Below are 23,322 nucleotides of genomic sequence, written 5' to 3'. Positions count from 1 at the left end.
GAACTGGGATGATTGAAGGTTGGAGTCTGTATCTTCTGAAGTTAGTTTCCTAGGATTTTTTTTTTCATCCTCATTCGCGGATATATTTTTCATTGGTTTTTATAGAGAGCACAAGGAGCTCGAGAGAGAGAGAGAAAAAAAAAAATCAAGATAGAGGAACACATTTATTGTTTCCTGCATGCACCCCAACAGGGTCAGGTTGAAATCTGCAACCCGTTGCATGCCCTTGACTGGAAACGAACCCGCGACCCTTTGGTTCAAGGGTGGATGCTCTAACCACTGACCAGCACCAGTTCCTAGGAATCTTACACAAGCATGTTGTTACTCTACAAGCTACATATTAGTCAGAGTCAGCATTTATACAAACAATGTCAAAAGGATGGCAATTCCTGTGGGAAATTCAATAGTGAAGGAGGTGAGACACGGAATTTAAATAAGAGGGTTAGACCCACCTATTTTAGAAAGAATCACTGAATAAAAATCCTTGATGAAAAGGAAAACTTGCATGAAGAAAAGTCTTAGATCTGTGCCAGGCTGGATGCTCCAGGCATGCCCAGCGGACACCCGAGGGCCAGTAGTACTGGGCAGCTTCTGCTGTAAAATGAAGCAATCACTCCTCACCCTTTCCTTAGAAACGCTCTTAAAGCCAATGCTGTGACAAATGACAAAAAGAGCTTACAAAGGTCTTGGTTATGTTCTACACAGTTTGAAACAATATTAATTTTTGAAAGAAAATTCCTACCATTACCCTGTTTAAGTGTCATATAATTGAGGAAAATACCACCTCAGTGATGTAGATAAAAATCAGAACCTACCAATGTATTGCCCCCAGGTTATACTCAACCCTCCACACTTCCTATTTCTCCTACTGATGTGGAGAACACTGCGCCAATGCCAGAGACCTCAGGAGCAGGAGTGGCCACTGGCCTGGAGAAGACCCCATAAGGCAGGCGTCCCTGGTGCTTACTGGGCTGTTGGCATGGGCTTAGGAATGAACTTGCCATAAGGGAAGATATCCAATTCATTTTCCCCTTATGGTAAGTAGGCAACCATTTCCGGTACTTTAGAAATTATGTATTTGAAGAAACTGTATGTTAGAATTAATGAAAATGAAAAATTTGGAAAAGATACAGAAAGTAAATGTCATTTTCTTCTTGTTATAAAGCACGGTGATCACTTCTAAAGACTAATTTGATAATAACTTGCTGTGGAGGTGATGATACCTAAGAGGGTGATGATTACAGTCCAGAGTAACTTCCTAATTTTTCCCCCAACCTGAACACACCTGAAAGATCACATATTTAGAACACTTCCACCCTGCAGAATTTCATAAAGTGAGAATCATGTTATCAAATAGGAGAGATTTGAGTTTACTTTAAAAGGTAAAAAACTGAAAAACATTGATGCTCTAAGAGTTGTTAATGGCTAATGTCTGTGTACCTCCTCAAAATAGATGGCAACACACCAGTGGTGCTAATGACATGGTCTGGGGGAGTCCTGTTTAGGAAACTTTTTGAACTCAAAATGCAGCTTTGAGTAAGGCCATGCTTCCCACTTCAAATGTTTCAAGAGTTGTGCAGAACTGTTCCGACTCCAAACAGCAGGATTCTGTACAGAATGCAATAAGCTTGTTTTCTGAAAAGAAATGTCTAGGGGTCATTACAGAAGATGGAACTGAAAACTAAAGTTATGCCATTATGAAATCATGTCCAAGATGCGAGACAGAGGTCTGAATGACCATGGGCTGGAACATTATTATCCATACCAGCATGGGGGCCACAGTGAGGGTCCACACCAGGTAAGTGGCTGGAACTAAGACTGCTGGTTAAGAGAAGCATCCTGGAGAGCTGGCCCCTCTGTGGCAAGAGCACTAGGGAGACCACATCCATGGTCTCCAACCAGTTTGTGTCTTAGGAGCTTTGTGCCTGAGAAGGGGTCTCCTCTGAGAAATTAAAACCCCATGCAAAGGTATAAGATCTGAACTAGTAATGGTCATATGGTTTGAAATTCTGAAGGCCAGATATTATTATAAAAATGGGTCCTGAATAGGATGGAATTCCCAAAAGCTGTGACAAAAACAGAAGCACAATCTCCCTAGGGTGCACTTTTATGAGTAAAGGCACATGGAATGTCTAAAAAAACCAATGCACCTTGTTAATGATGTACTCACAATTAAATCTAAAGACTGCATGAGGAAATGATCCACCATGAGGTACAGTCAGGATACAATAAATTGGAGATTAGCACCCCAAGAATAAACTCAAAAAAGATAAAAGACTTAAATGTAAGTTGCAAAACCATAAAGATCCTGTTACTTAGGCAGTAAAATCTGAGACAACTCTTGTACCAATATTTTTGCCGATATATCTCCTAGGGACAGGGAAACAAAGGAAAAAATAAACAAATGGGACTACATCAAACTAAAAAACTTCCGCACCTCAAAAGAAACCATCAAAAAAATGAAAAGGGAACACACTGTATGGAGAACATACTTGCGAATAATATATCTGATATGGGGTTAATTTCCAAAATATGTAACTCATGCAACTCAACACTAGGAAGACAATTCCATTAAAAATGGGAAAAGACCTGAAGAGACACTTCTTCAAAAAGGACATATAGATGTCTAATATAATAGATAAATGGAAAACACACACACACACACACACACAAAAAAACACACCAAACACCAGACTCCAAGTCACTAGTTATCAGAGAGATGCAAATTAAAACCACAATAATGTATCACATTACACCTGCCAGAATGGCTGTCATCAATATATCAATAAACAAGTGTTGGTGAGGATGTGGATAAGAGGGAACCCTCATGAACAGTTGGAGGAAATGCAGACTGATGCAGTCACTGTGGAAAGCATATGGATTTTCCTCCAAAAATAAAAATGGAACTACCTCTTGACCCAGTGATCCCACTTGTGGGAATATATCCTGAGAACCACTTCAAAAGCATACACACACCTCCCTGTTCATAGCAGCGATGTTTACTGTAGCCAAGATGTGGCAACAGCCCAGGTGCCCATCAGTAGATGAGCGGATAAAAAACGTTTTGGTACATTTACACAATGGGGTACTATATGGCCATAAAAAGAAGGATTTCTTACCTTTTGTGACAGCATGGGTGCACCTGGAGATTATTATGCTAGGTGAAATAAGCCAGTTAGAGAAAGACGAGTACCATATGATCTCACTTACATGTGGAACTAATGAGCAAAATGAACTGATGAACATAATAGAAACAGAGGCATGGGTACATGGAACAGACCAACAGCTGGTAGAGGGGTTGGGGGGGCGGGACTGGATGAAAGAAGGGGAAGGTATTAACCAAAGATCATATGTGCATAACCCATTGACACAGACAACGGTGTGGAGATGGCCAGAAGGAATGGGGGCTGGGGATGGGTGGAGGTGGGCAAAGAGGGGAGGATGGGGACAGCTATAAAAGTGTCAACAATAACATTAAAGCAAAACAAGTTTACCTTTCAGTTCTCTTAAGTGTACAATTCAGTGGCACTAAGTCTATTTATAATACAGTGCAGCCATCACTACTATTTCCAGAACGTTTTACCATGCAAGTGTTGGCGAGGATGCGGATAAAGCAAACCCGTTTATTTTTTATTTTAGTGTCATTATTAAAATGAGAAAATGATTTTGTATTTACCCATCTAATTATTGTTTCTAGAGACCTTTGTTCTCTTGAGTAGTATCAGATTTCTTTGGGTCCCATCTTTCTTCTGTGGGAGGGACTTTTTTTTTTCTCACAATTTTCCAGCGCAGCTTTGCAGGGGAGGAATATTCTCAGATTTTATATAACAGAAAAAGTCTGTATCATTAAAAGATTTCTATGTTGACAATATTTTCCTTTCAGCCCTTTATAGGTGTTGCTCCACTGTCTTCTTGATATTTTGAAAAATATTTTGTATCACCATTTCCTCCTCCGCCATCCTGCTTTGGGGATTCCAAGGATATATATATACTGGTGGCTCTGCGCATGAATCTGTGCATGAGCAGCTCACTGCCACTTGCCTCAGCTGGCTGTCCCACCCACCGACGCTTGTAGCTCTCCCCTCCCCCAACCCCCTGATATAGCTTGCTCCTCCGACTTCCTGCTGATCAGTGGTCATGTGATGGCATCCCAACCAATTTGCATACTACTGTATTATAAGTATATTTTGGGCTGCTCTAAGTTGGCCCATAATTCACTGATGCTCTGTTATTCTTGTTTATCTTCTCTCTTATTTTGTGTAGTTTTCTGTTATACATTTAAGTTCACTAACCTTTTCTTTCTATGTATTTAGTTGACTGTTAATCACATTCCCAGTTTTCTTCTCAAGTGTACTTTCATCTCTGGGAGTTTGATTCATGTCTTTTTATTTTTTCCCTGTCCTACCTTAACATGCCCATACTTTCTTATATGGTTATAATAAGTCCTTTCATGTCCCTGTCTGCTGTCATCTTACTTCTGGGTCATGTTCAATTGTTTGATTTTTCTTCTCATTATAGATAATATTTTCTGTGCTCCTTTATGAGTCTGATAGGTTTTTTTCCTTCCTTCCTTCCTTCCTTCCTTCCTTCCTTCCTTCCTTCCTTCCTTCCTTCCTTCTTCTTTTCTTTCTTCTTCTTCCTTCCTTTCTTTTTCCTTCTCTTTCTTCTTTCTTTCTTTCTCTTTCTTCTTCCTTTCTTTCTTCTTTCTTTCTTTCTTTCTTTCTTTCTTCTTTCTTCTTTCTTTCTTTCTTCTTTCTTTCTTTCTTTCTTTCTTTCTTTCTTCTTTCTTTTCTTCCTGTCTTTCAAAATAAGCATGATGTTTATTTTTCAAAATTTATCTTTATTGTTGAAAATATCACAGATGTGCCCCTTTTTCTTCCATTGATCCCCTCTACCCTGCTCCTGCTCCCTGCATGGTATTTTTTTTTTATTGGATGAAAGACATTGTGAATCCCACATTATTGGTGCTGTGTGTGTGTGTGTGTGTGTGTGTATGTGTGTGTGTTTAATATGTTCTTAAGTTTTGTTCTAGGTCAATTATTTTCAACTGGTGTGCTGTAAATAATTTTAAAACACGAAATACCTCACTATTTAGCCTTTCCCCTTAGAATGTCAAACAAAAAATGGCAACAGCCAACAAATCAATAGCCGTTTAGGGTGAATGAATAAAGATTATATCTATTATTTTTGTCAGATAGGCAGAAGATATGTTTTTTAATATGCCGCAGAATTTTTGTAATTAGTTTATGTGTTCCATGACGTGAAAATGGTTTTAAATAGCTGCTTTTCCTAGTTTGGTCCTGGGAAGAGGTGAGGGTAACTTCAACCGACTGAGCCATCACCTTGGATCTCCACCTCAGAGAACTATTTTTAAAAGAGGAGGACAGTTCTATAAAAATACAAGGTATAAAATCTTAGTGCAATTTAAGCTTTGGCACTTGTAGAAGTATAAATGCTACTGATTTACATCATTTGAAAGTTTTAATTTCTTTTAAACATACTTTGTTTCATAAGTGTTAAATATTAATCTTTTAATTTTGTTTGTTTCAGACCCCTCTTCAAGATGCAAATATTGGCTGAAACAAAACAGCTCACTATTAAAATTTTAATATTTTTAGCCAATTGTAGCTGAAACAAAATATTTAATATTTAAAACAGATTTTTTTTGTTTCAGCCAAGGAGTTATGAATCATAAAGGTTCAATATGTTTAATATTTAATATTAAGCTATTTTGTTTCACCCAATGAAGACTAAAACAAAAATAAAGTTTAATATTTAAATATTAAACTTCTTTGTTTAAGCCAGTCTTTGCCATCTTCATGATGGGGCTGAAACGGAAAATTAAGAGCTTATTATTTACAATTTACAAACTAAATAAGTTTAAGAGAAATGCATTTTATTTATTTTTTAAAATCTTTATTGTTTTAAAAAAATATTTTTATTGATTTTAGAGAGGAAGGGAGAGATAGCAACATCAATGATGAGAATCATTGATCAGCTGCCTTCTGGGGATTGAGTCCACAATCCAGGCATGTGCCCTTGGCCATAATCAAACCTGGGACCCTTCAGTCCACAGGCAGACACTCTATCCACTGAGCCAAACCAGCTAGGGCTAATAATCTTTATTCTTGAGAGTATTACAGATGTCCCTCTTGCCTGTGCATTGTCCCCCTCCACCTAATTCCCACACTGCCCCAGGCCTTTACCACCCTATTGTCAGTGTCCATAGGTAATGCATATAGGCATGTCAGGTCTTTGCTTCATTTCTTCCCACTCTCACGGCCCCCTTGCCTCTGAGATTCTTCAGCCTGTTGTTTGTTTCCATTCTTCTGGTTCTATTTTATTCATTGGTTTATTTTGTTCATTGGAATCCTTTTTCTTTTCTTTTGATTTTTAGATTTAATTGTGGATAGATATGTATTTATTGCCATTTTATTCACATTTGTTATCGCTTCTTCTCCCTCCTTCTCTTCCTCCTCCTCCTCTTCCTTGTCTTCCTCATTTTCCTCTTTCTCCTCCTCCTAAGAATGCCCTTCAACATTTTATGTAATACTGGTTTGGTGGTGATGAACTCCTTTAGCTGTTTTTTTTTTTTTTTTTTTTTTTTTTTTTTTTTTTTTTTGTCTCTGAAGCTCTTTATCTGACTTTCAACTCTAAATGAGAACTTTGCTGGGTAGAGTAATCTCAGTTGTAGGTTCTTGTTATTCATCACTTTGAATATTCCTCGCCACTCCCTTCTGTCTGCATAGTTTCTGTGGAGAAATCAGCTGACAGTTATGTGGGTGCTCTCTTGTAAGTCACTAACTGCTTTTCTCTTGCTGTTATTAAGATTTTCTCTTTGTCTTTCACCCTTGGCATTTAAATTATGATGTTTCTTGATGTGGGCCTCTTTGGGTTCCTCTTGTTTGGGACTCTCTGTGCTTCCTGGATTTATAAGTCTATTTCTTTTTCCAGGCAGGGTAAGTTTTCCATCATTATTTCTTCTAATAGATTTTCTTTTTTTTTTAAAATATATTTTATTGATTTTGTACAGAGAGGAAGGGAGAGATAGAGAGTTAGAAACATCGATGAGAGAGAGTCATCGATCAGCTGCCTCTTGCACACCCCCTACCGGGGATATGCCCGCAACCAAGGTACATGCCCTTGACCGGAATCGAACCCGGGACCTTTCAGTCCCCAAGCCGACGCTCTATCCATTGAGCCAAACCGGTCCCGGCTCTTCTAATAGATTTTCAATAACTTGCTCTGTCTCTCTTCCTTCAGGCACCCCTGTGATGTGAATGTTGGCACCCTTGAAGTTGCCCCAGAAGCTCCTTACACTATCTTCATATTTTTGGATTTTTTTTTTAATTTTTGCTTTTCTGATGGGTGTCAGACCATCCAGTTCCATGCCTTTACCTCTTGTAACAGTCTAGATGTACTTACTTCTTTATTTTTCTAGATATAGAACTTATATTATGCCAGATTTCAGGCGGTTTTGAATGGTGGCTGTAATTTTGATGTAGTTCTATGAGTTGGCGATAATCCACATTTTCCTGCACAGTCAACTTGGATCTGTCCTGTAAAGTTTTCTAATTAAATTTTAAATGGTGTTTTATAAATTTGTAGCATTTATACTTCTGTAGGGGTGCCTTGGATGCTCAAGTACAGAATATCAAAGTTTAAAATTGCACTAAGATATGAGGGAAACCTCTTGTTTACTTATGTCTTTTTTTTCTTTCTTTTTTTCTAATCGCCACCCTGGGATATTTTTTCCCAATAATTTATAGAGAAAGTGGAGAGGAGAGATGGGAGGAAGGGGGAAGAGTAGGAGGAGGGAGAGAGAGAAACATCTATGTGAGAGAGACATCTACTGGTTGCCTCCTACATAGGCCCCAACTGGGGCCAGGGATCAAACCTGCAACCCAGTTACACATCCTTGGATGGGAATCAAACCCAGGTGAGTGGGCTGATGCTAACCACGGAGGCAAGCCAGCCAGGGTCTCTCTTTGTTTCTTTAACTGCTTGTCACCACTGCATTTTGAGGAGAGGTGGTATTTCTGTAGTTTTTGTAGATGAGGGTCTCATGATGTTACAAGCCCTCATTTTCTTCAGAGAGCATGGATTTGATGTGTTTCATGCCAATAACATTGTCAGCGCTAAGAGATCTTTTTATAGCAGCTCTGCCCAGGTCTTTTTCTTGATAGCATCTGGAAATAGCCTAGGAAAGGAAACCAAATACAATTTAAAAAAGGGTTCCAACCTTTAATAAAAGCATCATTGATAGCCACCCACTCACACTCCTTTACATACAGTATAGTTCCTGCCCCTTTGGGTAGCTGAAGTCTACACTGCCGGGCTCTGTGGATGCCTCTTTCTGCAAATTCACTTAGGAAGCCCTTAAGGGATACAATTAGATTGCCAGAGCAAGGGAATTTAGAATTACTTAAATTCTGGGTTCTCAATGATGTCAAGAAGCAATGTCATCTGTTGCCTGTACATTTGTTCCCTAAACATACTAAACATACACTTGGGCGACATCAGTGTTTTGTGAGCTATTTAAATTCTATTCAATCTTCATTAGTTACTATCTACTCCAAGCAAACTGTAATGAACTGGGCAAGTGCTGAACTTTACTGGATGGTAGGGAAGGTCTAATGACTGAAACATCATAAGGACCGATTTCCCTTTCATGTTGATTATGGGAGAAACACATCTTATTCTAAAGTTCCACCGAGGTACCACAGACACTGTCCATGTTCAAAGTATCCATTTCAGTTGTGAATAATTTTGTTGTATTCTCACCAGAATTCATAAGCCACAAATATGACTTCTTTATCTCATGCACTTTACCATTTTCATTAAAACCACTTTCTATAGTCAGGATTTGAAACACACACTATACATTCTAAATATAGTTCCCTCAGATTAGTCCCTAATATTCTGTCTAATAAACTCACGGGACTGAACTGTTAGATGAACTTGCAAACTAATTTATGAGTGGAAGTGGATTTTGTTTGTCAACATGATTAGTTATACAATTATAAAGAAATACATGGTTATAAGAAAGGATAGAGGGCTACATAGAAAACCATTAACAGATTAAATGGGATTTAAAATATTCTGAATTATGGTCACAAAAGAGAACTAGAATTTTTTAATAACAAGGGATCTTGTATAAACCACAAAGCACCAGCAATATGATGCAAAAGGGTTAATAAGATCTTTAATGTGTTAATTTTAAAAAGCTTTCCATTTTCCTAATCATCGCTTCCCAGAATTTATCAACAGATGTTGGCTTAGGTGCCTGACAGAAAACCCCACTTAGTGATTCCACAGCCTTACTTCTGTGCTCTGTTATCTTTCTTTGCAAAAACTTTTAACTAGAACAAGAGGGTTGTTTTCATGGACTAAGTATCGAAGGTCAAAGTAATATTTAGCATAGAGACTGGCAGAAACATCAGTATCAAACTGAATGTAACTTAAAAAGTGCATTTTTATCTCATTCCTAGGAGAGGAGGAGGAGACAAAACCAACACAGAACAACTTTAGTCAACTGGGCTATCTTCAAAGATATTCTGAGCTACGAGGACAACTCTGAATTTTGTTTGAAACAAGTCAAGGTTACCCAGCTGTCCTAAGACTCTAACCATCAAGCAAGATGCAGCTCTTTGAGGTCCTTCCTGCATCCCAGCACTTGGAGTTGGGAGAAGTGTGAAGAGGTGACCCCCCCCCCCTTTTTTTTGCTCTCCCGCTGCTGACTGGGGGGCTCAGAGTCCCTGGAGTGCAGCTGTGGATTCATGCTCCTGGCTCACGGACCAGGGCCCTCTGTCATGTTCAGAGGAAAGGACTGGTGTGTGCTGCTTCTCGGCCCTAACAAATCTGCAGGCATTTCCCCAGGCCCATCACAGGAAGGGCTTGTGGAAGCAAAGAAGTACCAGCCAATGAAGTGGGCACATCACCAGGCAACAATGGATCCATGGGAAGCCACCACTGCTATCTGAGGGGGCAGCACTCTGGAGCCAACAAGGAGTCATTGAAAATAAATACATAAATAAGCCACATTTTATGGGAAAGGAAATCCCTCCCCTACCCAGTGCATGGGACTAACAGCAGAGGACAAAAGGGAAATTTCTGTTCACCTCACTCCTACTGGGTGAGATATTGTCCCCATGACAGGACAGGCTGTGCTTTTTAAACTAAGGAGACAGAAACACGGAGGATAGATGACCTGGCTGGACTAAGCCTCCTTTAGGACCTGACCTCTGAGGAGCACGGAGTCAGACTCAGACCATGTTCTCCACGTGAGGCTGCCTCCTGCCCTGCTTAGCACCCCGCACCCTCTGCTCTCCTGCGACTCTCCCCCCACCCCCCTCCTCCCCAGCAGAAGGGGGGCCTGCCCACAGGGGTGAGCTAAATAAAGTGCGAAAGGAAATCTGGGAGCAGTGCTTTGCGATGTGACAGACTCCTGTCACTTGCTGAGTAAATAAATATAAAATCAGAGTAAATGTTCTACTTGCACAGCACTCCTGCGATAGAGTTAATTCTATAAAAATGACCAGCCGTAACCAGTTTGGCTCAGTGGATAGAGCGTCGGCCTGCGGACTGAAGGGTCCCAGGTTCGATTACAATCGAGGGCATGTACATTGGTTGGGGGCACATCCCCAATAGGGAGTGTGCAGGAGGCAGCTGGTCGATGTTTCTAACTCTCTATTCCTCTCCCTTCTTCTCTATATAAAAAAAAAAAAATCAATAAAGTATATGTATTTAAAAAATGACCAACACCAGGACAATCACGAGAGAAGCTTAAATTCTAACAAACCTGTTTTCTTAGTTTAAGGCTTTAATATGTTACCCACTAGACAGGCTGATGAAAGTGGATGTTCTCATGTATGGAAAGCGGTCAGAATAGGAGCCGATAGATTTTCTTATTTGAACTTTAAACCCAACAGAACCTATTTCCAAAATTCTTTTCCTATTCTTATGGCCACATGTCTATGGACACATAAATCAGATCAAGTTTTGATAATCAGCTAATCAGAACTTATTTCCTATAGGAATACATAAAATTTATCACCCCTTCTATATTTTCTCCACTATTATCTTTTAATTGTGAACAAATACAGCCCCTTCATAGGATTAACAGAGGTTATTAATAGACCTTTAATCATGGAAGAAAGGCATGAGTACAGAATATACACCTTCTGTTCATTACTATTTATTAATTTATTCATTTAAAAACATATTTTATTGATTTCTGAGAGGAAGGGAGGAGAGAGAGAAACATCAATGGGGAAAGAGAATCATTGATCAGCTGTCTTCTACACGCCCCCCACTGGTGATCAAGCCCATAACCGGACAAGTGCCCTTATGGGAATCAAATCCTGAACCCTTCAATTTGCTCTATCTACTGAGCCAAACGAGTAGGGCTTATTTTTATTTTTTTAATGGTGAGTTGACTGAACAGTCTACCATTTATAGTCAAATGTTCTGAATAGCAGCTGCTCCATTTTATTTGTGCTTCTGAGGAAAATAATAACCTAAAAACACATATAGATGTTGGGAAGTTTGAAGAAAAGATGCTGGACTTGAATTTTCAATTTAGATGCAAAATGTGACCATTCCAAATGGTAGCCAACAGCAGGGGGACAAAACCAATGTTCACTAAACCCAGTAGAATGCCTTCCACCCTGCAAAGGCCATAAACAAAAGCAGCCTGTTGTCCCCAGAGCTCCTGCGTGCCTCTGTTCATGCACAGAAAGCACTGTTTACAACTAGCCATCCTGGCCCTGCCCCCACTGCCCGGGAGCTCCCAGGAGTGAGAACCCACACTTCGCCCTGGGGTTCCCTGACTCTGTCCCTCTAACCACAGCCCAGGCAGCGGAGCTGCGGGTGTGGAGAAAAGTTCAGCTGCCGTCATCGGGAGCACAAATATAAAATTTCCTGCCTCCAAGGGCCGGCTTTGAAGGCTGATGACAATGCTCACCAATGTCACTTGAGCTTTTGCAATTTCCTACAGTGCTCCCATTTATGTCGGTCATCATTTGCTGCCAAACTGGCTGCCAAGATGGCTGCCAAGATGGCTGCCAGCAAGGCCACTGTGACTTCTCAGTTGGCACGGCTATCAAAGGGGTTGTTGCACCAAAAGCCACTCTGCCAGCTGCTGGCCCTCTCCGTCCCTTCCCTGAGGGGCCTGTGGCCTCCCCACAGCTGTCCATGTGCACGTGGGTGGTTCTGCAGGAGCCTCACCCAGAGTCCTGAGCAAAGGCTCCGAAACCAGACTCCTGCCTCTGCCCCTGAGGATCTTGACCTTCCTGAGCTCTTCCACAGAGTGGAGAGGTGTGCCTTCACCTGACCCTAAGGGCCGCCCACAAAGACACCCTCCCTGTCAGCAGGTGGGCGCTCTGAGAGTCTGCTGAGCTCCCTCTGTGGCTCATCCCGCCGTCCGACCCCAGAGCCCCCACAGCAGCCAGTGTGGCCAGAACGAAAGCCCTCTGTGACGCTGGTGTTTCCCTTTCATGCCATCTCGGAGGGGCCCCGCATGGTTAGCCTACGGCCCTCACAAGGCACTGCTGTGGCTGCTCAGAGCCCGGGAAACTCTCCCATGGGGTGGGGCCTGGGCAATGCCCAGTGAGGATTCTCTGCTGTCTGAGAGGAGGGAGGAGCTGCCAAAGTCATCGGACCTATTTGTAAACACGTGCAATTCTCTTAAAAGGGCAGGAGAGCGCACAGAGGTCTGAAACCTTCATAGGGGCCCCATTTTCTTCCATGGTTTTCTGAACAAGGGAACTTCAGGTGAAAAGGAGGGAAAGACAGTGAAGTGTGTGGCTCAGACACAGGATACAATGTGTGGGTCAGCTTTAAGCTGTAATCCTCAATAGGCTAGAGGCCCTAAGATTTAGCATCAAACATTTGTTTCAAAGTCAGTGTCTGTCCCTTAAAAATACACTGGAACTGGGAGATTGCTTTAAGAAAGCCGTGGCCCTAGCTGGTTTGGCTCAGTGGATAGAGTGTAGGCCTGCAGACTAAAGGGTTTCAGGTTTGATGCCTGCCAAGGGCAATTGCCTGGGTTGCAGGCTCCATGCCCCTCCAGTAGGGGGCGTGCAAAGGCAGCCAATCAATGTTTTTCATCATTGATGTTTCTTTCCTTCTCTCCCTTCCTCTCTGAAATCAATAACAAAAAGAAAGCAAGCAAGCCATAAAGATAGTTATTGTACTTTTGTTCTGGTACCTAGCTTGTAAAATGTTTGTTAAAAAACACCAGAGAAACACATTTCAAATTACCATGCACGTTTTGCAACAATACATCAAGACCAACTAATTAATGACTAGGAATGTGAATTGGTATACAAAAGGTAGATAGAAAGAAGCATGTAATTTTATGCCTATTTCAGTTCTCTGCACTATACAACCTTTAAAAATATTTCTTAACATGCACACTTCATGGGGGCAAATAGGGTATGGGAAAAGGGTTACAAACCCACATGTCCTGTGCATGCACCTGTGTCTCCTGTGGGTCGGGGGGTGAGGTTGGGGGAAGTTGGGGGAGAAACGGAGATCTCCCTTCACGTCTCCAGTAGAAACTGTTTGTGGTGGAAACGGCAATGGTAACATTTTCAATCCCGACGATTATTTCGCCCCACTGTGTGGGGTTTACTTCCTTTAATAGCTTCTCTTAACCAAGTTCTGAGGGTCATGTCAGGAGCCTACTTTAGTTTGCAAAGCAGGACCACAGGCTGTGTCAGGACAGACAGGCAGCCTGTGGAAGAGCTGTCTTACCAAGGTCACAACCACACACTCAGCGGTGAGGTGCTCAGCACTGAAAAGGCCGCAGACAAATCGGTAGACAACGTGCAGTTCAGGGTCCTGCAAGAAGCGGGCCTTTCTGCTCAGTTCGTGCTGGAAGAGAAAAGTGCCCACTGAGGAACATACGTAAGAACTCGCATGCTAGCAGCTTCCACTGCGCCCATCTGACCCCACATCACTTTGATTGGGTGACACGTCTTTTAGTCTTTGAAGTATAAACAGTGAATGTTAAACAACACTGATTCTCCACTCACCAGCTACTGGACACAAATACAGGGACAGCCTGAATACAGTTATGTATGTCCCCCTCCCCACAGAAGTCTACCTAAATGTAAACTACATGTTGGTCCCATGTCACCCTTCTCTGCAACCAGCTCTGAAAACACATGGTCACGCTCCTGTGACCCCAAGACTCTGGCTGTGCCGAGCTCCACAGGGGGCGCCAGCTACATGTCGCTGCAGAGCCTCAGAGGAGGGAAGTTGGAAATTCCTTTCATTATAATTGGTTTAAAATTTAAATACTTGTCTTAGTTTTTTCAAAAAGTCTTAACATACCTTTTAGGTTTATTTACAGATATTTGTAGTGTTTGATGCTCCTCAAAATATCATTAAGAAAGATAACATTGGGGGCACATTTACTCGCTTTAGCTCTCTGACTATACAAAGCTGTGGCTCAGTTCTTACTGACGTGTCCCTCACACAAGACTCCTTTTGTAAAATCATTAGCTACAACATGCAGTGGGGAAGAAGACAACTTTGACTTCAAGCCGGAGGAAGTAATTTTCTTCTAATAATTCATTTCACAGCAGATCGGTATGAAATAAGCACCACAGTATGAGAGGCAAATAGAACCTCAATGAAACTGACACTTACTCTGAAGGGGTGCTTTCTCTCATCAAAAATATCGGAGGATCTATTTCCAATTCTACAAAACAAGAACATGCATTTAACAATTAATTCGGGGAATGTGAGGATCTTAGTAACACATCATCTAGGAGGGAGAGGGGGTTCAGGGAGAAGCTTAACTTTCAGCAAAGCAGTTTTACAAACTGTTGTCTTGGACTCTGTCAGAGGGTCCTGGCCTCTTTTTACTCAGTGCATCAGATTCTGTGCCATGTTTTCTGCACTGAGCAGCTGGAGTTACCTTCAAAACACTGACCCTCCCTAACAGGCAATGCTGGCAACCCAAATACATTTTCATCCCTCCAGCTCACATTGGAATACACAGGGACACGAATTTTCATGCACCAGGCCTCTAGTCATATAATAAAAAGCACTCTGTAGCTTGCTCAAAAAATGTCTACAATTACTACATAACACTCAACTTGCTATGTTATACTAGTACATTTGTTAAGCTAGAATAACAATATAGGTTTTAAAACTCACCTGTACTTGATGTTGTTATATATGGCCATACTCACGCTGTGGAAGAAAAAAGAATTGTAACAATTGATTTTATTATATTAGGTTTGATGACAATTTTTAATGGGTTGGGGGGCGCGGGAAGACCATCCCAGCTGCCCGGTGGCCTTGAGATCCTCATTCGCATAGGTATCATATAATCCTCATTCCCACCAAACAACAGGTGCCTTCTAACAGCATGTTATCTTGTATTAGCAATTTTGCTTTCAGCACAAATAGGTGAACCAAAATGCTAGGTAACATGCTGTTAGAAGGCACCTGTTGGTTGGTTATTATAATACAGGATGGGGCCAAACCAGGTGTACAGTTGTTTGTATGGAAGATGATATAGTAACTAATACATAATAGTACAAGAATCAACTGTTTCACATACTCGCAGCTGTACACCTACTTTGGCCCCACCCTGTACATGTTAGTACACCCTCCCCCATCATTTTCCCTTGTACCCACAGGACCTTTCATCCTGTACATGTTATATGTATTTGGGCACGTGGTTAAATTTAAGCCATAGAGTTGTTGTGCTTTTAAAAAAGTTGTTAGGCACCGAGTTTCAGGAGACTTAGTTCACTATCCACCTACCCACTCATATTCCATTATTTCCCTAGAAGTAAATAAAATGCTCTGTACCAAAAAATTGTTTAACACCCCTTTTACATAATTATTAGGAAGCTGAGTGGCAAGTGTAAGAGCCCACAACATCAGTAGATCTAGCTATCCTGACACAAGCAATGTTAACAACACAGCACAATGCTTCACAGTGTAATGTTAATAACATTTATGTCCTAATTAGATTACATGGAATTTTCATGGTGGTGTGGGAGCCTCTCTCGCCTCTGTGGCAGTGCTAAGGAGCAGTGAGCTGAGCAGTAAGGAGCAGTGAACAGGTGAGCAGGAAGGAGCAAAAGGTCCCAGAGTGCAAGAGAGATATTGTACAGGACCTGGACTGCGCAAGAGGGTGCAGACCAGGCTGAGGCACCCCCCACCCAGTGCATGAATTTCGTGTACTGGGCCTCTAGTTATGGTACATAGCAGTGAGAAGAGAAGGAGAGAGAGTGTGGACTTAGAGCTCTGCCTTTTTTGGGGTCCAGGGTGGGGACTGAGGGTTTGGAGGGTTCACTCTTTGTTGGTGAATTTAGCTAGTAAGTGATTCATGCAGTAGCAGTATGTTTATTTGAGATGTGTGTCTTTGAAATGGATGCCTCAGCAATCAAAAGCTTAATGTCAGGCACCCACACTGCACCTCCTTAAACATAGATTACTCCTCTCTACAAAAGAATATTTTTTTCTGCCCATCTTTTTAGATGCTCACAGAATCTTATGGTCTCCTCACTGTAGTATTTCTGTTGGAATAATCTTTTAAAAAATATATACTTTATTGATTTTTTTACAGAGAGGAAGAGAGAGGGATAGAGAATTAGAAATATTGATGAGAGAGAAACATCGATCAGCTGCCTCCTGCACACTATCTACTGGGGATGTGCCCGCAACCAATATACACTGAGCCAAGCTGGTTAGGGCATGTTGCAATAATTTTTGAATGAAGTCTCTACTAATGCCCAGAATTATTTTTGACAGTGGAAAACAAACAATCCTTGGAGTCATTCTTGACTTCTTGCCCCAAACTACACATCAAAAGTCATCAGTAGGTACCTGTCTGCCCTGCCTTAATACCCAAGTCCCATTCTTTCCATTCTCCCCTCCACCCTTGTCCAGCCACCTCCATCTTTCTTCCTTGATTTGGTCTTTACCTCCTTAGAGACCCACAAAAGACAAAGATATCTTTAAAAAATATATATCATATATATATATATGATATATATTTTTATATATTTATATATATATTTATATATATATATATCCCATATAATAAAAGGGTATTATGCAAATTGTCCTCTCCACCAGGAGTTGGACAGGAGATCAACCAGGGGGCAGGGCCAGCCTGCCAACCTCCTGTGTCTACTCCCCCCAGCCAGATCCCACCTGTGCACCAATTTGTGCACTGAGGCTCTAGTATATCTATCTATATCTATATCTATATCTATATCTATCTATCTATTAGATATATTTAGATAATGCTGTTTACAAAGTTCAATACTCTTCAGGGCTCCCCATTTAACTCAGAGACAAACCCCAAATTCTTTAAAAAATATATATTTTAATGATTTTTTACAGAGAGGAAGGGAGAGAGATAGAGAGCTAGAAACGTCGATGAGAGAAAAACATCGACCAGCTGCCTCCTGCACACCCCCCACCGGGGATGTGCCCGCAACCAACGTACATGCCTCTGACCGGAATCAAACCTGGGACCTTTCAGTCCGCAGACCGACACTCTATCCACTGAGGCAAACCGGTTTCAGCAACCCCAAATTTTTATAATTGTCCAGGTGGCCTACTATAATTTGATTGTTACTTTTTTGACTTCATTTCATTCTACTCTCCATCTTACCCAACTCACTTCAACCCTTTCAGACCCAGGGCGTTTGCTGTTAGTTAAAGAGGCCAAACACTCAGGGCCTTTGCACTTGCTGTTCGCTCTTTCCCCAGAAATCCACAGACGTTCCCTACATTCCCTGGGGGTGAAGTGTGAGAAGTTCTGTGTCCAGATGACGCTGGGCCTCAGTTCTTTCATCTGTCAAGTTGTCACTCCTCTCCTAGCAGCGCTCCTTTCCACCCAGGCCAAACACGAGGCCAATGCTATCACCCAAAGGTATAGCGGGACTGGGACGTGCTTTTTTAATTTTATTTTTGAAAACACTTTTAAAAAATAGGACCTTTCTAATAGGGAAGGAAAGTGGTTTCAAGAACAGCTGCTTGAGAACGCATGTAATACCCATAATTCCCAGAAGAGGGCAGCTCTTTACTAGATTTGCATGTAAATTATATTTTCATAACACAGAATTGAGAAATTTCTAACATTTATAGACCTTCAGAAGGGGGACAGCATCTGCTGTATCAGCTGGGTGCTCTGGTTTACATTTGTGATTTAAGTCAGAGCATGTCCCTCATCTCTCAGTACTCCCCAATAATAATAAAATGGGAAATTAAATGAAAAATGAAATGTATGTATATGTAGTGTCTAGGAGTTAACCTAGCTGAAAGATACAATCTATTGAAGAAAATTAAAACGTTCTTCCAAGAGCCTAAAGAAGGAATGGGATGGTGGAGATGCGACATTGTGGACCTTTGTAAGCCTGGTCCTCCTTGTACAGACTCTCCGGGTGTAGAGAAAAAGAACCAGAAAAGCCTTGATGGGCATCCTGAGTACATCCTTGATGGGCATCCCGCCCACGCCCAGCCCTCACACCGGGTCCCCGCCCCTGGGTTCTGCCCTTTTTGCACTTAAAACCGGAAGTGGGAGGACCTCAGCCTGAAGGCAGCCAAGGGCGGGTCCCCCGCTCTCCAGTGGGCCCCGCCCAGCTACAGTGTACACAGGAATATGCATCAACTCAGAGTGTTAAGTGAAATAAACTAAAAACAAAAACCTGTATGAGTCCATAAAATTAAAAAAGAGACTAAATTACTGCGGTATTAGGAATGAATACTTTGGTGGTAAAATAATAAAGGAAGCGATTTCATCAGAGGCAGGATATTGCTCCTTCCAGGTGTGGAGCTGGGTGTGTGCTACAGAAGGGACACGCGATGGATAAGGTGGATTTTAAAAGTGTTCATGACACTAAAAGTCTGTGTTCTGTCCTTTTTAGGTGCTCTATTTTTTTTTAAGGGCTTTAAAAATAAATGATTGAATGAATCTTCACAGAATGAAATTCGGAGATGCACTAGAAATAATCTGGTGTTGCACTGGTATGACGTTTTCTTGTGTATTTCTCCTACCACCTGTCTTCTTCCCCACTGAAGGCAAGGCTCTAATATTTGTTGAATGAATAAAAGTTAAAGCATTAATTTTTTTTATTATTTTTTTATTTTCTTTAGAGAGAGATCTGAAGGGAGCGAGAGAAACATTGATGTGGGAAATGTGCATTGGTTGCTTCCAGCGGACTATGGACCAAACCCACACTCGGGCATGTGCCCCGACCGACCGACCGACCGGACAGCCAACCCCGAGCCCCGCTGGCCCTAAAGGCGGGTCAGCATCCCAGCCCCGTCCCTCGCCAGGTTCTGCCCTCAAAGCTCCCAGAGGAGCCTGCAGGCCGGGCCCCACCGCGCACTCCAGGGAGGGCTCTGGGGCGGCGCCTCTTTAACGGCCCCACCGGCCGCACCCCCCATCCCCAACAGCCCCACCGGCCGCACTCCCCCCCCCCCCACCCAGCCCCAACAGCCCCACCGGCCGCACCCCCCACTCCCCACAGCCCCACCGGCCGCACTCCCCACCCCCAACAGCCCCAACAGCCCCACCGGCCGCACTCCCCACCCCCAACAGCCCCAACAGCCCCACCGGCCGCACCCTCCCTCCCCCACAGCCCCAACAGCCCCACCGGCCGCACTCCCCACCCCCAACAGCCCCAACAGCCCCACCGGCCGCCCCTCTCCCCCTGTAACGGTCCCACTGGCCGCCGCCCCCCTATAACGGCCCCATCTCCAGAGGTGGGAGACTGGGCGATGAGCTGACCACTGGGCCGTCCTTAGGGCTCTGTGACCTGGGGACACAGTGGGTTTGGGGGTGAAGAGGCGCCCGTGAAATTGACATCATGGAGGCCCCTCCTGCCCTCCTTTAGAAAGAGCATTTTACCTGTGACTTGCAGGGAGATGGTAAAACTTGCAGTTACTTTTGCCTGACAAGTTCATTTGGGAGAATACTTTCTCTGGATTCTAGGGTGAGTGTGAATAAGTAAGTGTAACAAAGAAAAGGAAATGAAGTAGAATAAGGGAAAAGGAAAAGAACAGGCTTACCATAAAAGCCAGATTATTCAGCTCTGCATGCTGCTCCTCCGGAGGCTATGAACTCTGGAGAACGCTAACTTTAATATTTTTACTTGATTTTCCTATCATTAAAAATATTCTATTGAGAGAGAGAGGAAGATCCTTTATACATGCATTATCTGATGCATGTGCCCTGAGCAGGGATTTGAACCGGAAACCTTGGCTTATCTGGGCCATGCTCCAACCCACTGAGCTGGCCCCTGGGGCACCCCTTTCCCCTGCAGATTTTTAAATCGCAGGGCTTGTCTCATACTAGTATTAAAGTGGATTTTGGTGGTGTATACTTGTGCCCAAAGCCTAATAGAAGTCTAGAGCACACGTGAAGTTATCCATGAGAAATATAGGGCCTCCAGGAAAAGGGAGGAAGCAGCCCTTCTAGCATTAGCAGCAGAAAAGGGACTTGGACCTTCCACCAGAGGCGTTTTGACCATCGGGCTATTTTTCTCAGGGAGGTTAAGAAGTCAGGTGAGACATTGGAGGAGAAATAACTGGAGGAAATTCAGCAGCACAGGTTAACTTGTTTCTAAAAATAATATTGCTCACACTTTGCCCGTGTCTTTTTTCTTTTACATCCTCACCCTAGGATATGTTGCTGTTAGAAGAGAGAGGGAGAGACAGAGAGACAAACATCCATGTGGAGAGAAACCTTGGATCCAACCCGCAACCCAGGCAGGTGCCGCTCCTGGGAACTGAACCAGCGACCGTCCAGTGCATTGGATGGCGCTCAACCCACTGAGCTGCATGGGCCAGGCAAGAATGACAAGTTCATAGTATAACAAGGGAAAGTGAGAAAAATAGATGGGGTGGGAGGGCTCTGAGGAAGAGACTTTTGAATCTGAGACCTTGAAAGACAAAATGTAGGAGGGCTCCTGTCAGAAAGGGAGGGATTGGCGGGGGGGGGGAGCGGGGGGGGGAGAAGAAGGGGAAACTGGCTATGGACCCTTCCCACAATGGTCCTTTTTAAAAAAATATATATTTTTATTGATTTCAGAGAGGAAGGGAGAGGGAGAGAGAGATAGAAACATCAATGATGAGAGAGAATCATTGATCAGCTGCCTTCTGCATGCCCCCTACTGGGGATCGAGCCCACAACCCCAGGCATATGCCCCTGGCCGGAATTGAACCTGGTACCCTTCAGTCCGCAGGCCTGCGCTCTATCCACTGAGCCGAACCGGCTGGGGGCACACAATGGTCCTTTGAACAATTCTTTGATTGGATCTGTGGGAGTGCACCCCCAAGTCTCCATCCCAGTAGGCCATTTACTGGGATGGGGGCCAAGTGCGGTGGGAAGAATGAAGCATCACAGGAAAGTAACTGATGTCTGTGAAAAGATGGAGACGGACTGAAAATAGGGGGAGGAGGGTGACGAAAGTATACACTGCTGTAATTGCACTGTCTAGAAAACAAGTTGAGCAACTAGAGACTCCACTGCCCAGTGACAGAAAATAAATTCCTCAGGAGACTTCCTCCATGGAAAGGTGTCAGCTGTCTGGTGTGTGTGTGCTTAAAGGGTCAGGTCTATGGGTGATTTTGCAGCCACTCCACGGCTCTCCTGAGCCCCCAGCCCCTCCACCCTGCCCAGTGCACCTAGAGGGTGTCCTTTTCAAATGGACCAGCAGGGCTGAGTTTCTCCTCCATCTCCAACGTGGGGAAATCACACCCAACCGGATTTGGCCCTGAGGGTTCCAGTGTTCCTTCCACATCTCCTTAGCAGCTGGGCTTTACCTAATGATGCAAATTGGGTCCCTAATGGAGGGAAAGCAGAGAACCTTTGGATGGAGAAGGCCAGGTGGAGAACATGTCATCAGGCCTCTTGGAAGATTCCCGGGGAGGACACCTGAGAATTGGGAGCAGGTCCTGGAGGTTGACGGGCCAGCTGTGGGTTAGTTCTGGCTGGGAAAGGCTGGGGGGAGTTTTGCAGTGACGAAAAGGATAACGTCTTAGGGCAATGGTCGGCAAACCATGGCTCGTGAGCCACATGCGGCTCTTTGGCCCCTCGAGTGTGACTCTTCCACAAAATACCACGTACAGTGTGATTGAAACTGTATGGCCCATGCGCAGAAGTCGGTTTTCGGCTCTCAAAAGAAATTTCAATCATTGTACTGTTGATATTTGGCTCTGCTGACTAATGAGTTTGCCCACCATTGGCTTAGGGTGGTGTTCCAGGGGAAGACCTCAGAGCCCCACTCCCGGCCGGAAACCAGTTCCTTCCCCCAAGTCCCCTTTTCTCTGGAAGCTGAAGAGCCAGGGATTAGGGATGGTTTTGGTGCCTGATGGTCTGGAAAGGGTTTCATAGGCAACAGCCGTGCTAATAATTAATGTTCTGTTAATGATCTTGGTTGCTCTGCCTTGCTGATTCCACCCTTGCTTTTACATGAACCTGCCTTTGGCTGCAGGGAGGACACTGGGTGTTGAGGTTGGGAGTTGGGCTTTTTGCTGTATCCTATAGGAGGCATTCTAGAAGTTCTTAAGTGGGGAAGGGGCATAATCAGCCCTGTAGGCTTTTTTTCCTCCCCAAGAGAATTCCGTGGACCTCACGGAGCATTAACTATTAGGCACAGAGTTACAAGGAGGCCGAGGAACCAGTCTGGAGAACAATGGCATCTTCCAGGACGAGGTGACAATGAAACTAAGTGTCATGATTTAATTATGAGTTTGCTCTATTCAGTGTCTTCACTGCGTGGACTGTAACAGCTCTTTCCCTTACTAGTCATTAACCCCCTAACACAGCTAGGAACAATGGCCATGCCTTAGCTAAACCCCAAGGTACAGCTTTCTGTTAAGCTAAAGTTAACATCATGGCCTGAGTTTCAGCTCCTGAGGCCTAAAGCAGAACAACTCCTGGCCATATTCCCATAAAACTAGATGGAGGGACTCTGAAGCTGACCTTAGACCTCAAATTAAAATTTACTAAAAAAAAAAAAAAAAAAAAAAAAAAAAAGTTATTTTCTTACCTCTCTCTTGACCCATCAGCAAGACACAGGTCCCCCAAACTTCACTTAAAGATGACTCATAATTTTGTTCTATAAAATCTCTTGTCTGTAAACCATCGAGGAGTTCAGGATTTTGAGCATTAGTTTCCCATTCTCTTGGATGGCACCATTCATAATAAAAGAGTCAATATACCTCTACTGCAATTTTCTTGTGTTTAGTGTTTGGCTCTGGTGGACAAACTTTCTGTTCAGTAACAATGAAAGCCACAATAACTTAGGCACATTACATGTAACTTACAATAAT

The 23,322-nt window shown here is 43.1% G+C and overlaps 1 pseudogene; it reads right to left on the bottom strand.

Annotated features, from left to right (window-relative positions):
- Nucleotides 1-8,019: 8,019 nt before the first annotated feature.
- Nucleotides 8,020-23,322, bottom strand: part of LOC118731240 — a 29,113-nt pseudogene continuing 13,810 nt past the window's right edge.

This window comes from Pipistrellus kuhlii, unplaced genomic scaffold (genome assembly GCF_014108245.1).
Source record: "Pipistrellus kuhlii isolate mPipKuh1 unplaced genomic scaffold, mPipKuh1.p scaffold_m20_p_30, whole genome shotgun sequence".
Lineage (NCBI taxonomy): Eukaryota > Metazoa > Chordata > Mammalia > Chiroptera > Vespertilionidae > Pipistrellus > Pipistrellus kuhlii.
This window is presented reverse-complemented; position numbering and strand designations above follow the sequence as displayed.